At 48.1% G+C, this 15,428-nt stretch overlaps 1 protein-coding gene across 1 annotated transcript in view; it reads right to left on the bottom strand.

Moving 5' to 3' along the window:
* The window catches only part of LOC135526865 (protein numb homolog), an 81,426-nt gene extending 66,589 nt beyond the window's left edge, over positions 1-14,837 (bottom strand). Inside the window, exon 1 of the mRNA XM_064955534.1 lies at positions 14,624-14,837. The gene's annotated coding sequence lies outside the window, so the exon portion shown is untranslated. The remainder of the gene's footprint in view (positions 1-14,623) is intronic.
* Positions 14,838-15,428: the final 591 nt, after the last annotated feature.

The following is a 15,428-nucleotide window of genomic DNA, read 5'->3' as shown; positions in this document are numbered from 1 at the left end:
GCAGTGTACCCAAGAGCCTCTGGGTGGACGCTGCAGTGTACCCAAGAGCCTCTGGGTGGACGCTGCAGTGTACCCAAGAGCCTCTAGGGGGACGCTGCAGTGTACCCAAGAGCCTCTAGGGGGACGCTGCAGTGTACCCAAGAGCCTCTGGGTGGACGCTGCAGTGTACCCAAGAGCCTCTGGGTGGACGCTGCAGTGTACCCAAGAGCCTCTGGGTGGACGCTGCAGTGTACCCAAGAGCCTCTGGGTGGACGCTGCAGTGTACCCAAGAGCCTCTGGGTGGACGCTGCAGTGTACCCAAGAGCCTCTAGGGGGACGCTGCAGTGTACCCAAGAGCCTCTAGGTGGACGCTGCAGTGTACCCAAGAGCCTCTGGGTGGACGCTGCAGTGTACCCAAGAGCCTCTGGGTGGACGCTGCAGTGTGTACCCAAGAGCCTCTAGGGGGACGCTGCAGTGTACCCAGGTGGCGTCGGGAGCAACTTCTTGCACACGTGTTACCACTCCACTATGTCTCCCTGTCATGGCTTTTACAACATCAGTACAGACACCAACACATCTTGACCACCAAAGTCCATTAGATGTCACAAAGCTGTCCAGTACTTTAAAAATATCCTCTCCTGTTGTCCTGGTTTCCAGTGGTTTGCGGAAGAGATTGTCTTCCTTAATTGACCCCCCATAAACGTAACGGACATATACCAGGAACAGTGCCAGGCAGTTGGCATACCCCAGTTTGGGAATGGCTGTGCTAGGGGAAACAAGTAATGACAGTAAGTAGTGTGTGTGAGTGTGTGTGTTTAGCAGCAGGAGTGATAAGAGAACAGAGTACAACAGGAACTTCCTGCTGGGACAACAGTCATGCTCCCTCCAGCCTGCGACCTGGCTCACACACACACACACACACACACACACACACACACACACACTTGGCCTGCCTGTTAGGATGGTGGGCCAGAGAGAGAAATTGCTAAATCATAATTTCTAAATCATGCTGAGCCCAGTATTCCTGTCTCCTCAGCACCTCTTTAAAACTAGCTGATAAAATGACATTTCCTGAACAAAGAGAGTCCCGGTGACAGAGTCAGCTGTTCTCCTATATCAACTAGAAGCCCCGGTGACAGAGTCAGCTGTTCTCCTACATCAACTGCAGAAGCCCAGGTGACAGAGTCAACTGTTCTCCTATATCAACTACAGAAGCCCCGGTGACAGAGTCAGCTGTTCTCCTACATCAACTAGAAGCCCAGGTGACAGAGTCAGCTGTTCTCCTATATCAACTACAGAAGCCCGGGTGACAGAGTCAGCTGTTCTCCTATATCAACTAGAAGCCCCGGTGACAGAGTCAGCTGTTCTCCTATATCAACTAGAAGCCCCGGTGACAGAGTCAGCTGTTCTCCTATATCAACTAGAAGCCCCGGTGACAGAGTCAGCTGTTCTCCTATATCAACTAGAAGCCCCGGTGACAGAGTCAGCTGTTCTCCTATATCAACTACAGAAGCCCCGGTGACAGAGTCAGCTGTTCTCCTATATCAACTAGAAACCACGGTGACAGAGTCAGCTGTTCTCCTATATCAACTACAGAAGCCCCGGTGACAGAGTCAGCTGTTCTCCTATATCAACTCCTCCCAGGCAGACTTGGGCCTCACTGTCTGGGCCCACATGAGAACAAGAACTCCTCTTCTCTACCCGACCAAGAGGAGAGCAGCAACCGTGTCTGTATTGAGGCGATGTGAGGGTAGGTTTGGACTTTAAGGGGAGTGGGATCTGCGCTACTGTATCTGTACTGTCCATGACTCACGCGGCCGGTTACGAACCCAGAGTCTCTGGTGGCACAGCAGGCGCTGCAGTACAGCGCCCTTAACCACTGCGCCACCCAGCGCCCTCAAATTCATTATTTCCAACCCATCTACACACAATACCTGATCATGATTTTAGACATTTTTGCACATTTATTGAAAATTAAATACAGAAATCTCTCATTTACATAAAGAATTCACACCAGAGTCAATAGTTTCTAGAAGCATCTTTGGCAGCTAACAGCCAGCTAACATTAGCTAGTTAAACAACAATGAACAAAGCACCCACAATGCCACAGTGCTGGGAGCTAACCAACCATGTTCAATGTTACCTAGCTAACATTAGGCTCTAACTAGAGCAGCAAAACGGCTCTGGGAAACGAATTATAACATCAGGTAGGGAGCCAGCCAGCTAACGTTACCTAGCTAACAGTACACTTACATTTACATTTAAGTCATTTAGCAGACGCTCTTATCCAGAGCGACTTACAAATTGGTGAATTCACCTTCTGACATCCAGTGGAACAGCCACTTTACAATAGTGCATCTAAATCATTTAAGGGGGGTGAGAAGGATCACTTTGGCTTGAAATGAAACCACTTTCTGTCAAAATTAGAAACGTGTAATATCTGAAAGTCCAGCATTAGCTAGCTACATTATCTTACCTGTAGACATCAACATGCATCAAGGATGCGTCTCCCTGTCAGGAATGCCATGCCACGGATGCCCTTAGTTTGAAGATGTAATCCAGAGACCGGTGTTTCCTCCATCTCCTTAGCTATCATACTCTAATTCCACTGATTTCAAAACTCAGTCCTCCAGAAAGTGGAGAACAACACTTATGCAGGTCCACTACAAAATATATTTATATATTTTTTTAAAGACACGTTCGACAGCATTACCAACACAGACTGACGAGTTCAAATAGACAGAAGCCTTCAATATGGCAGACCAATCCGAACTCTTCTCTCGGCATGTCCAGCCCACTCACTATCTCAGCCAATCATGACGAGTGGGAAGGTTGCTCTCGGTGTATGGCTTAACCAACAAGGATCGTAATTTAACAATGTTATTCGTATTGACAGATGGCATGCAAGTTTGTTAAGGCACATGAAAGTTCACATGTTCAAGAAAGCATTTCTGCCAAAAAAACACATTTTGATTAAAAAAATATTTTTTTTACATTCAAGTGGCTCTCATACGCCTAGTTTCCTGAATCGGGTCACATTTAATTTGTTTGTGGCGATGAGGGACACGAGAGGCATTGTACAAAACAAAGTAATCAGCAATTGGATCGTCCTTAACCAATCAGAGTATCAAAGCCAATGGCACATTTTTCAACTGCCAGTTTACCCATTTGTGTTCTGGTTCTGACCCATGTCATTAGTTTCTGGACCAATCAGACGGCCCGAATGTGTTTGCATGAGTCGGTGAAGGGCTGGGGAGGTTCTCAGATCCAGACTCATTGAGGAGAAGAAACTAACGTCCGTGGGCGTGGCTTCGCGTTTGGCTGGTTATCATGTTGAACAGAGCTTTAATGTAGGAATGGGAGATATATCATTTAATCAGGGTATTTCAAAAATACTGACGGTATGATTTTAAGATCAAACTTCATGGTTACAGAAGAGACATTCAATCATTTCCTGGATCAAGATCCCTGTTGGCTACATTGTTTTGTGGGTCCATTTCTCTCTCCAAAAACATACAATTTAATAGTGCCCATGGTGTGCACTTCCAGTAATACCGAGGTGTCCTCCCACCATGTTATCATGTTGAACAGAGAGAGCTTCAGGGTGTGGATGGAGGTGTCCTCCCACCATGTTATCATGTTGAACAGAGAGAGCTTCAGCGTGTGGATGGAGGTGTCCTCCCACCATGTTGAACAGAGAGAGCTTAAGGGTGTGGATGGAGGTGTCCTCCCACCATGTTGAACAGAGAGCTTCAGGGTGTGGATGGAGGTGTCCTCCCACCATGTTATCATGTTGAACAGAGAGAGCTTCAGGGTGTGGATGGAGGTGTCCCTCCCACCATGTTATCATGTTGAACAGAGAGAGCTTCAGGGTGTGGATGGAGGTGTCCCTCCCACCATGGTATCATGTTGAACAGAGAGCTTCAGGGTGTGGATGGAGGTGTCCTCCCACCATGTTGAACAGAGAGCTTCAGGGTGTGGATGGAGGTGTCCTCCCACCATGTTGAACAGAGAGCTTCAGGGTGTGGATGGAGGTGTCCCTCCCACCATGTTATCATGTTGAACAGAGAGAGCTTCAGGGTGTGGATGGAGGTGTCCCTCCCACCATGTTACCATGTTGAACAGAGAGAGCTTCAGGGTGTGGATGGAGGTGTCCTCCCACCATGTTGAACAGAGAGAGCTTCAGGGTGTGGATGGAGGTGTCCTCCCACCATGTTATCATGTTGAACAGAGAGAGCTTCAGGGTGTGGATGGAGGTGTCCTCCCACCATGTTGAACAGAGAGCTTCAGGGTGTGGATGGAGGTGTCCTCCCACCATGTTATCATGTTGAACAGAGAGAGCTTCAGGGTGTGGATGGAGGTGTCCTCCCACCATGTTGAACAGAGAGAGCTTCAGGGTGTGGATGGAGGTGTCCTCCCACCATGTTATCATGTTGAACAGAGAGCTTCAGGGTGTGGATGGAGGTGTCCTCCCACCATGTTATCATGTTGAACAGAGAGCTTCAGGGTGTGGATGGAGGTGTCCCTCCCACCATGTTACCATGTTGAACAGAGAGAGCTTCAGGGTGTGGATGGAGGTGTCCTCCCACCATGTTGAACAGAGAGAGCTTCAGGGTGTGGATGGAGGTGTCCTCCCACCATGTTGAACAGAGAGAGCTTCAGGGTGTGGATGGAGGTGTCCTCCCACCATGTTATCATGTTGAACAGCGAGCTCCAGGGTGGAGGTTTTATTGGCCGCTTCATTACCAAGACATCCAGCAACTGCTGCCGTTACCAGGGAACAAGAGCCACGGCAACGTGCAGGCTCGTGGTGGTGACTGCAGCAGAACCCAGCCACCACCAGGATCACCGGACCAGACAACACACAGGTGGTTCTGTTTAGCCTATGACAGGTACACACACACACACACACACACACACACAACAGCTATGACAGGTGCACACACACCAGCTATGACAGGTGCACACACAACAGGTATCAGCTATGACAGGTACACACACACACACACACATCAGCTATGACAGGTACACACACACACAAACCAGCTATGACAGGTACACACACATCAGGTATCAGCTATGACAGGTACGTACACACACATCAGCTATGACAGGTACGTACACACACATCAGCTATGACAGGTACACACACCAGCTATGACAGGTACACACACACACACCAGCTATGACAGGTACACACACCAGCTATGACAGGTACACACACACCAGCTATGACAGGTACACACACACCAGCTATGACAGGTACACACACACCAGCTATGACAGGTACACACACACCAGCTATGACAGGTACACACACACCAGCTATGACAGGTACACACACACCAGCTATGACAGGTACACACACACCAGCTATGACAGGTACACACACACCAGCTATGACAGGTACACACACACCAGCTATGACAGGTACACACACACCAGCTATGACAGGTACACACACACCAGCTATGACAGGTACACACACACCAGCTATGACAGGTACACACACACCAGCTATGACAGGTACACACACCAGCTATGACAGGTACACACACCAGCTATGACAGGTACACACACCAGCTATGACAGGTACACACACACACACACACACACACACACATCAGCTATGACAGGTACACACACACCAGCTATGACAGGTACACACACATCAGGTATCAGGGACGACCTTTGTCCCTCTGTGACCTACACAGGGTAAAGTACAAGCCTGCAATTCATTCCTCCAACTACAATGTTACCGAATCACACACAAGTAATTCCTCCCTATCAGTCCTTGACCTTGGAGAGAATTGATAAGGAAGAGGGCCCTGCTCCCTCCAGACAGTACAGCCCAGTGGAGAGAGCTGAATTCTAGTCAATATAGAAATATAGGACAGACAGCCCTTTCCAAACGATGTAATTCAGAGGTCTATGGAGCCAGTTGGAGACGGAGTGATGACGCAGTGATTATATTTGCTTTGAGAAGTCTAAAATTGTGTGAATGATGATTCTCATCATAACAGACAAGTATAAGTGTGTCACCATGGTAACACATGAGCGCAAGCAACCTGTGCAAAGCAGGAACTGAAGAACGTCAAAACGAGTTCTTTGATTTCAGAAAACCCATTATGAGGTAGTTGTGCTGAAAACTGGGTCAGCACTAGGGTTTTCCATTAGCCGGCTTTTGTCCGTTGTTGTTGTTGTTGTTGTTGTTGAAAAGCCAATAAATACAATTTGGCTCCTGTCAATTGTCTGGGTGAAGAAGAAAAAAAAAAAAAAAAAAAAAAAAAAAAAAAAGTGTCATTGTGAATTTCGTGAATTTGTTCAGACAAAGACAGGCAGACACGGCCAGGCCGAGCCGTGTGTCGCGATACGTGAGCTGTTGGTAACGGAACGAACGTCAAGGCACAATGCAATGTTTCTTAACTTCAAATTTAGTTCAGGATCCTTATATATCTGCCTTCGCTAAGTGTTGATATCAGTTGTCAGGAGTCTCTACTTTGTGTATAACGTTGTATATTTTAATGTATTCCGAACCCTTCTCCTTCTGGTTGACAAGAAATCAAAGCCATCGCACATTCCTAATTTTAGGATGGAACATTTTACATGGAAAAATATCATCTTGTCCCACAACAGCAGAACGAATCTGTTTACCAGGTCACGGACTGAATGATTGGAGTGAACCAATCAGAACAGCAGAACACCAGCAGGACAAATCTGTTTACCAGGTCACGGACTGAATGATTGGAGTGAACCAATCAGAACACCAGCAGGACAAATCTGTTTACCAGGTCACGGACTGAATGATTGGAGTGAACCAATCAGAACACCAGCAGGACAAATCTGTTTACCAGGTCACGGACTGAATGATTGGAGTGAACCAATCAGAACAGCAGCAGGACACATCTGTTTACCAGGTCACGGACTGAATGATTGGAGTGAACCAATCAGAACAGCAGCAGGACGAATCCCACTCTGAATGCACAGTCATAGCACAGCCGCCCTGCTAGCACCCACAGCCGCCCTGCTAGCACCCACAGCCGCCCTGCTAGCACCCACAGCCGCCCTGCTAGCACCCACAGCCGCCCTGCTAGCACCCACAGCCGCCCTGCTAGCACCCACAGCCGCCCTGCTAGCACCCACAGCCGCCCTGCTAGCACCCACAGCCTCCCTGCTTGCCACAGCCGCCCTGCTAGCCACAGCCGCCCTGCTAGCCACAGCCGCCCTGCTTGCCACAGCCGCCCTGCTAGCACCCACAGCCGCCCTGCTAGCACCCACAGCCGCCCTGCTAGCACCCACAGCCGCCCTGCTAGCCACAGCCTCCCTGCTTGCCACAGCCGCCCTGCTAGCCACAGCCGCCCTGCTAGCCACAGCCGCCCTGCTTGCCACAGCCGCCCTGCTAGCACCCACAGCCGCCCTGCTAGCACCCACAGCCGCCCTGCTAGCCACAGCCGCCCTGCTAGCCACAGCCGCCCTGCTAGCCACAGCCGCCCTGCTAGCCACAGCCTCCCTGCTTGCCACAGCCGCCCTGCTAGCCACAGCCGCCCTGCTAGCCACAGCCGCCCTGCTAGCCACAGCCGCCCTGCTAGCCACAGCCGCCCTGCTAGCCACAGCCGCCCTGCTAGCCACAGCCGCCCTGCTTGCCACAGCCGCCCTGCTAGCCACAGCCGCCCTGCTAGCCACAGCCTCCCTGCTTGCCACAGCCGCCCTGCTAGCCACAGCCGCCCTGCTAGCCACAGCCTCCCTGCTTGCCACAGCCGCCCTGCTAGCCACAGCCTCCCTGCTTGCCACAGCCGCCCTGCTAGCCACAGCCGCCCTGCTAGCCACAGCCTCCCTGCTTGCCACAGCCGCCCTGCTAGCCACAGCCGCCCTGCTAGCCACAGCCGCCCTGCTAGCCACAGCCGCCCTGCTAGCCACAGCCGCCCTGCTAGCCACAGCCTCCCTGCTTGCCACAGCCGCCCTGCTAGCCACAGCCTCCCTGCTTGCCACAGCCGCCCTGCTAGCCACAGCCGCCCTGCTAGCCACAGCCGCCCTGCTAGCCACAGCCGCCCTGCTAGCCACAGCCGCCCTGCTAGCCACAGCCGCCCTGCTAGCCACAGCCGCCCTGCTTGCCACAGCCGCCCTGCTAGCCACAGCCGCCCTGCTAGCCACAGCCTCCTGCTTGCCACAGCCGCCCTGCTAGCCACAGCCGCCCTGCTAGCCACAGCCGCCCTGCTAGCCACAGCCGCCCTGCTAGCACCCACAGCCGCCCTGCTAGCCACAGCCGCCCTGCTAGCCACAGCCGCCCTGCTAGCCACAGCCGCCCTGCTAGCCACAGCCGCCCTGCTAGCCACAGCCGCCCTGCTAGCCACAGCCGCCCTGCTTGCCACAGCCGCCCTGCTTGCCACAGCCGCCCTGCTAGCCACAGCCGCCCTGCTAGCCACAGCCGCCCTGCTAGCCACAGCCGCCCTGCTAGCCACAGCCGCCCTGCTAGCCACAGCCGCCCTGCTAGCCACAGCCGCCCTGCTAGCCACAGCCGCCCTGCTAGCCACAGCCTCCCTGCTTGCCACAGCCGCCCTGCTAGCCACAGCCGCCCTGCTAGCCACAGCCGCCCTGCTAGCCACAGCCGCCCTGCTTGCCACAGCCGCCCTGCTAGCCACAGCCGCCCTGCTAGCCACAGCCGCCCTGCTAGCCACAGCCGCCCTGCTTGCCACAGCCGCCCTGCTTGCCACAGCCGCCCTGCTAGCCACAGCCGCCCTGCTAGCCACAGCCGCCCTGCTAGCCACAGCCGCCCTGCTAGCCACAGCCGCCCTGCTTGCCACAGCCGCCCTGCTAGCCACAGCCGCCCTGCTAGCCACAGCCGCCCTGCTAGTCACAGCCGCCCTGCTAGCCACAGCCGCCCTGCTAGCCACAGCCGCCTTGTCTTATCTGTCTGTCTACAGGTACTGTATGACTGATCAGTCAGTCACATGGACGGATGGTTGCTAGGTGAGGAGAAGGCCTCCAGAGATCCAACACAAAAACACACCGACCGAGCAGGAGCTAAGGGCTCTATTCCATCCGTATGGCTGAAGCGTATCAGATTTCGCGCTAGAAATGTAACGGTAACTTACGATTAAGCCGACATGTGCAACGTTTACCGTGAATGCCGTCTCAGACCGACGTGGGAACATTTACTTTCAAAATGGGCTTTAGCGCCGAATTTACACGACAGACAGTTCCAAATAGCACCCTATTCCCTATTTAGTACTCTACTATAGACCAGCACCCTATTCCCTATTTAGTACACTACTATAGACCAGCACCCTATTCCCCATTTAGTACACTACTATAGACCAGCACCCTATTCCCTATTTAGTACACTACTATAGACCAGCACCCTATTCCCTATTTAGTACACTACTAAAGACCAGCACCCTATTCCCTATTTAGTACACTACTATAGACCAGCACCCTATTCCCCATTTAGTACACTACTATAGACCAGCACCCTATTCCCCATTTAGTACACTACTATAGACCAGCACCCTATTCCCCATTTAGTACACTACTATAGACCAGCACCCTATTCCCCATTTAGTACACTACTATAGACCAGCACCCTATTCCCTATTTAGTACACTACTATAGACCAGCACCCTATTCCCCATTTACAGACTAACCAATCAATCAATAGGAGTCATGAGGTTAGAGGATACTAATGACAACAGACTAACCAATCAATCAATAGGAGTCATGAGGTTAGAGGATACTAATGACAACAGACTAACCAACCAATCAATAGGAGTCATGTGGTTAGAGGATACTAATGACAACAGACTAACCAATCAATCAATAGGAGTCATGAGGTTAGAGGATACTAATGACAACAGACTAACCAACCAATCAATAGGAGTCATGTGGTTAGAGGATACTAATGACAACAGAAACCAACCAATCAATAGGAGTCATGAGGTTAGAGGACACTAATGACAACAGACTAACCAATCAATCAATAGGAGTCATGTGGTTAGAGGATACTAATGACAACAGACTAACCAACCAATCAATAGGAGTCATGTGGTTAGAGGATACTAATGACAACAGACTAACCAATCAATCAATAGGAGTCATGTGGTTAGAGGATACTAATGACAACAGACTAACCAATCAATCAATAGGAGTCATGTGGTTAGAGGATACTAATGACAACAGACTATCCAATCAATCAATAGGAGTCATGAGGTTAGAGGATACTAATGACAGACTAACCAATCAATCAATAGGAGTCATGTGGTTAGAGGATACTAATGACAACAGACTAACCAACCAATCAATAGGAGTCATGTGGTTAGAGGATACTAATGACAACAGACTAACCAACCAATCAATAGGAGCCATGAGGTTAGAGGATACTAATGACAACAGAAACCAACCAATCAATAGGAGTCATGAGGTTAGAAGACACTAATGACAACAGACTAACCAATCAATCAATAGGAGTCATGTGGTTAGAGGATACTAATGACAACAGACTAACCAACCAATCAATAGGAGTCATGAGGTTAGAGGATACTAATGACAACAGACTAACCAACCAATCAATAGGAGTCATGAGGTTAGAGGATACTAATGACAACAGACTAACCAATCAATCCATAGGAGTCATGAGGTTAGAGGATACTAATGACAACAGACCAATCAATCAATAGGAGTCATGTGGTTAGAGGATACTAATGACAACAGACCAACCAATCAATAGGAGTCATGTGGTTAGAGGATACTAATGACAACAGACTAACCAACCAATCAATAGGAGTCATGAGGTTAGAGGATACTAATGACAACAGACTAACCAACCAATCAATAGGAGTCATGAGGTTAGAGGATACTAATGACAACAGACTAACCAATCAATCAATAGGAGTCATGAGGTTAGAGGATACTAATGACAACAGAAACCAACCAATCAATAGGAGTCATGAGGTTAGAGGATACTAATGACAACAGAAACCAACCAATCAATAGGAGTCATGTGGTTAGAGGATACTAATGACAACAGAAACCAACCAATCAATAGGAGTCATGTGGTTAGAGGATACTAATGACAACAGACTAACCAATCAATCAATAGGAGTCATGAGGTTAGAGGATACTAATGACAACAGAAACCAACCAATCAATAGGAGTCATGTGGTTAGAGGATACTAATGACAACAGAAACCAACCAATCAAGAGGAGTCATGAGGTTAGAGGATACTAATGACAACACACATTTGTTTTGGTCATTTCCTTCCCCTAATGGAAACACACAAACCAATCAACAGCCCATGTTTGTTTTACTAGTGGGCAATCAAACTGCATTCACAGAAAAAAAAAAAGAAAAAAAAAATCAGCTTGAATTAATCTGCTGGGAGTGATTGTTGAAATCACTTCATAGCAGAAGAATAGGAAACAGCCATGATGGGTTGTAGAAAGACTTCATGGTGAATGTTGACAGTTATTCAGACACCATCCCATAACCTAATCTCTGTGGGAAATGTTTCCAGGAAGGAGGAAAGGGAGACAGGAGGTGGATAAGTGGCTGTGTGTGTGTCAGTCTGATCACATTCCTCGCCATTGTATTTGACGTGAATAACACTGAGAATCTCAATGAGGACGGATTTGAAGAGTCAACAGAACAGGGGCTGTTGGGATCGTGACACACAATCTGACGATGACTAAAATGGGATATTACGCATGTCGGCCAAGTGTTGAGTTTCACTCCCTGCCCGCCGAGAAGAGTCTGACTGTGACCCACATCCTGTCCAAAACCAGTGAAGAAGAGTCCAGGGAAACCCTACCACCTCTTCTCTTGAAGACTTCCTTGTCGGATTTTAGCTAAGCTTAACCCTTTTCCTAACCTTAAATGTCATTCTCCTAACCCACTACGTTGGTTCTCCTAACCCGCTACACCGTACCCAAACCAGGCCACCCGCAATCGTGTGCAAATTGATTTAGTCCCACACCAAACGCGTTCAAGACACACAGGTTAAAATATTAAAACAAACTCTGAACCAATTATATTAATTTGGGGACAGGTCGAAAAGTATTAAACATTTATGGGAATTTAGCTTGCAGTTGCTAGCTAATTTGTCCTATTCAGCTAGCTTGCTGTTTCTAGCTAATTTGTCCTATTAAGCTAGCTTGCTGTTTCTAGCTAATTTGTCCTGGGATATAAACAGAGTTGTTCTTTTACCTGAAATGCACTCTACTCCTCTACTCTGACAATTAATCCACACATAAAACAGTCAACCAAATAATTTCTAGTCATCTCTCCACCTTCCAGGCTCTTTCTTCTTTGGATTTATATGGTGATTTTCATAAAGTTGTATAACCACCACTGACCGTTCGTCTTTCAGTCACGCACATGGGTATAACCAATGAGGAGACGGCACGTGGGTATCTGCTTCAATAAACCAATGAGAAGATGGGAGAGGCAGGACTTACAGCGTGATCTGCTTCAGAAATAGAACTGACTTCTATTTTAGTCCTTGACAACGCAGACGCTCGCGAGCAGTGTGGGTGCAATAATTGAATAACATGCATGTCTAAATATATTCTGCAGTGCACGCGAGCGGTGTTGTCAGCATGTTAGTTCTCCTATCAGCTAGGAGCCAATAGAAGAGGGGATGGGTTCTTCCCTGGGCAGTTCTTCCCTGGTCTTGCCCAGAGGACGCGAGTTGCAGGCAAGACCATATTGTGCACACCCGGCCACCTCTACTTGGCATCGAGGCAAGTGTATGTCAGCTTGCCGGGTGTTGGAAAATCAACTCCGACACTGTTAGTGATGGGAAACCGAGGCTTTCTGAAGCCTCTGGGGCATTCACCACATTGTGCTGAAAAACAATTAATTACTCTGAGATTTTAACACAAATGTCCATTCGTGACATCTGCAGGTCATCAATGAAAAGCAGCGTTTGAGATTCATATATTTGTTTTTTCCTCAATATTCATCAAATCTCCGTGGGGCAGCGGCTCGTCGCAGGTCTTCAGAACCTACTATCAGATTTTTATTTATTTAACCGGGTAGGCAAGTTGAGAACAAGTTCTCATTTACAACTGCGACCTGGCCAAGATGAAGCAAAGCAGTGCGACAAACAACAACAGAGTTACACATGGAATAAACAAAACAGACTTTATCTATTGTATTATTGACTATATACAATGTGTGCAAAAAACTATGTACAGTGAGTGCAAATGAGGTAGGATAAGGGAGGTAAGGCAATAAATAGGCCATAGTGGCGAGATTATTACACTATAGCAATTAAACACTGGAATGGTAAATGTGCAGAAGATACTTGCGCAAGTAGAGATACTGGGGGTGCAAAGGAGCAAAATAAATTAAATAAATAACAGTATGGGGATGAGGTAGTTGGATGGGCTATTTACAGATGAGCTATGTACAGGTGCAGTGATCTGTGAGCAGGTACCATACAGGTTGACCAGTCGCAGGTCTTAATGTCTTATTATCAGTTACCATACAGGTTGACCAGTCGCAGGTCTTAATGTCTTATATTGAGATACCATACAGGTTGACCAGTCGCAGGTCTTAATGTCTTATATTGAGGTACCATACAGGTTGACCAGTCGCAGGTCTTAATGTCTTTTTATCAGTTACCATACAGGTTCGCACCATCCATTATGCTTTGAATACACTTTTTTGTTGTTCCTGTCAAACACTCAATCTATGGCATTTTGAGAACACCAATGTCTGGTCCCAGACTCTACCTGCTGAACGACCCATTCAGGTGACTCTACTTGAAAAACACTCCTACCTACATGGTCAGTAAAGTGTCTAATAAGAGGTCCATGTTTGAAAACAACTAAAAAGCAGAACACCAACCATTACCGTGAAGAAAAAAAATAATACTTCAACTCTGTTAACTGACAGGTTATCTAAATTAGTTTAGGTAGAGTTAATGATCTAATTGAGAACCGAGTTAGCTAGTTATTAACGAACGTTATTCAAGACTCCTTTGGGAGCTAACGTTACAATATCTCTACGGTAGTTAAGGTTTGAGGCCATATTATGTTATACGTTTCACTTTTTTTTTAAACTAGCTCAAAACATCAAGTGATAGCTAACGTTGTGTATAAAACATCATTTAACTAGCTAGTTACTCGGGACAGTAGCCAGATAACTAGACAAGTGTTTTTTTTTAACGACGTCGTTAGAAAAGGCGATAACGTCGGTTAGAACCGAGCCGTACCGCTAGTTAACACTTACCTGGCTAGCTAGTTAACGTGACCTGGCTAACTAGTTAACCCTTATCGCTAGTTAACGTTACCTGGCTAACTAGTTACCACTAGTCGACGTTAGCTAGCTAGCTTCTAGAGTCGTTATAACACTTTTCCACAGAGACGTTAAATTGGCCTTATTAGCTGGTAAAAGCAACATTAAATATATAGTTCGACCGACTGCTAGTTAATAGTATAGCTCACCAGTCTGCGTTAGCGTGTAGCTCATTCGGTTCATTAAATACCACAGCTAGCTAGTTAGCATTTGCTGGATAGCTAGCTAGCGTTAGGAGCAATGAACCCCAGTCAAAACATATATTTTTCATAGTAAGCGCACCCGACGAAAGCATTAATAAGTAGCTATCATTTCAAAATCCCTAATTTGTGTCCCCCTCTCTCTCCTTACCTGTGATCAGGGCCCCGATCCAAAAGTCCGTCAATTTCAAATCTCTCGAACTCGGGACGATTTAAATTCCCAGAGAAGTGTTGGAAATGAACTCTATCCTCCTGCTGCTACTGCTGTTCCTCCTACAACTGCTGTTCCTCCTGCTGCTACTGCTGTTCCTCCTACAACTGCTGTTCCTCCTGCTGCTACTGCTGTTCCTCCTGCTCCTGCTGCTGTTCACCAGTCCAGTTTCACCTGCCAGTCCACTCGCCCATAGCAACGGGCGTCCCTCCCTGTCCTAATCCATTGGTCAACGTCTGCAAGTATAAAAGGTGAAATTGAAGGTGTTCGATTGGAGAGAATAAAATCTAAGCGATAGACAGATGAACGTGGCGGGACTTTACAACCGGTTACTTTTGTGGTGTATGGTGTGCAATTTGGAAAATACACCCGTCTATAAAAATGTGATTCCAATAAGATTTTTTTTGATAGAATAGAGCTCATTTGAAAAGACTGACTCATGATGGTCAGGTGGGTCCTTAACCTGCATAGACTGACTCATGATGGTCAGGTGGGTCCTTAACCTGCATAGACTGACTCGTGATGGTCAGGTGGGTCCTTAACCTGCATAGACTGACTCATGATGGTCAGGTGGGTCCTTAACCTGCATAGACTGACTCATGATGGTCAGGTGGGTCCTTAACCTGCATAGACTGACTCATAATGGTCAGGTGGGTCCTTAACCTGCATAGACTGACTCATGATGGTCAGGTGGGTCCTTAACCTGCATAGACTGACTTGTGATGGTCAGGTGGGTCCTTAACCT

Source organism: Oncorhynchus masou, chromosome 32, assembly GCF_036934945.1.
Source record: "Oncorhynchus masou masou isolate Uvic2021 chromosome 32, UVic_Omas_1.1, whole genome shotgun sequence".
NCBI lineage: Eukaryota > Metazoa > Chordata > Actinopteri > Salmoniformes > Salmonidae > Oncorhynchus > Oncorhynchus masou.
The sequence above is the reverse complement of the archived record's forward strand: the minus strand, read 5'-3'. Positions and strand labels throughout refer to the sequence as shown.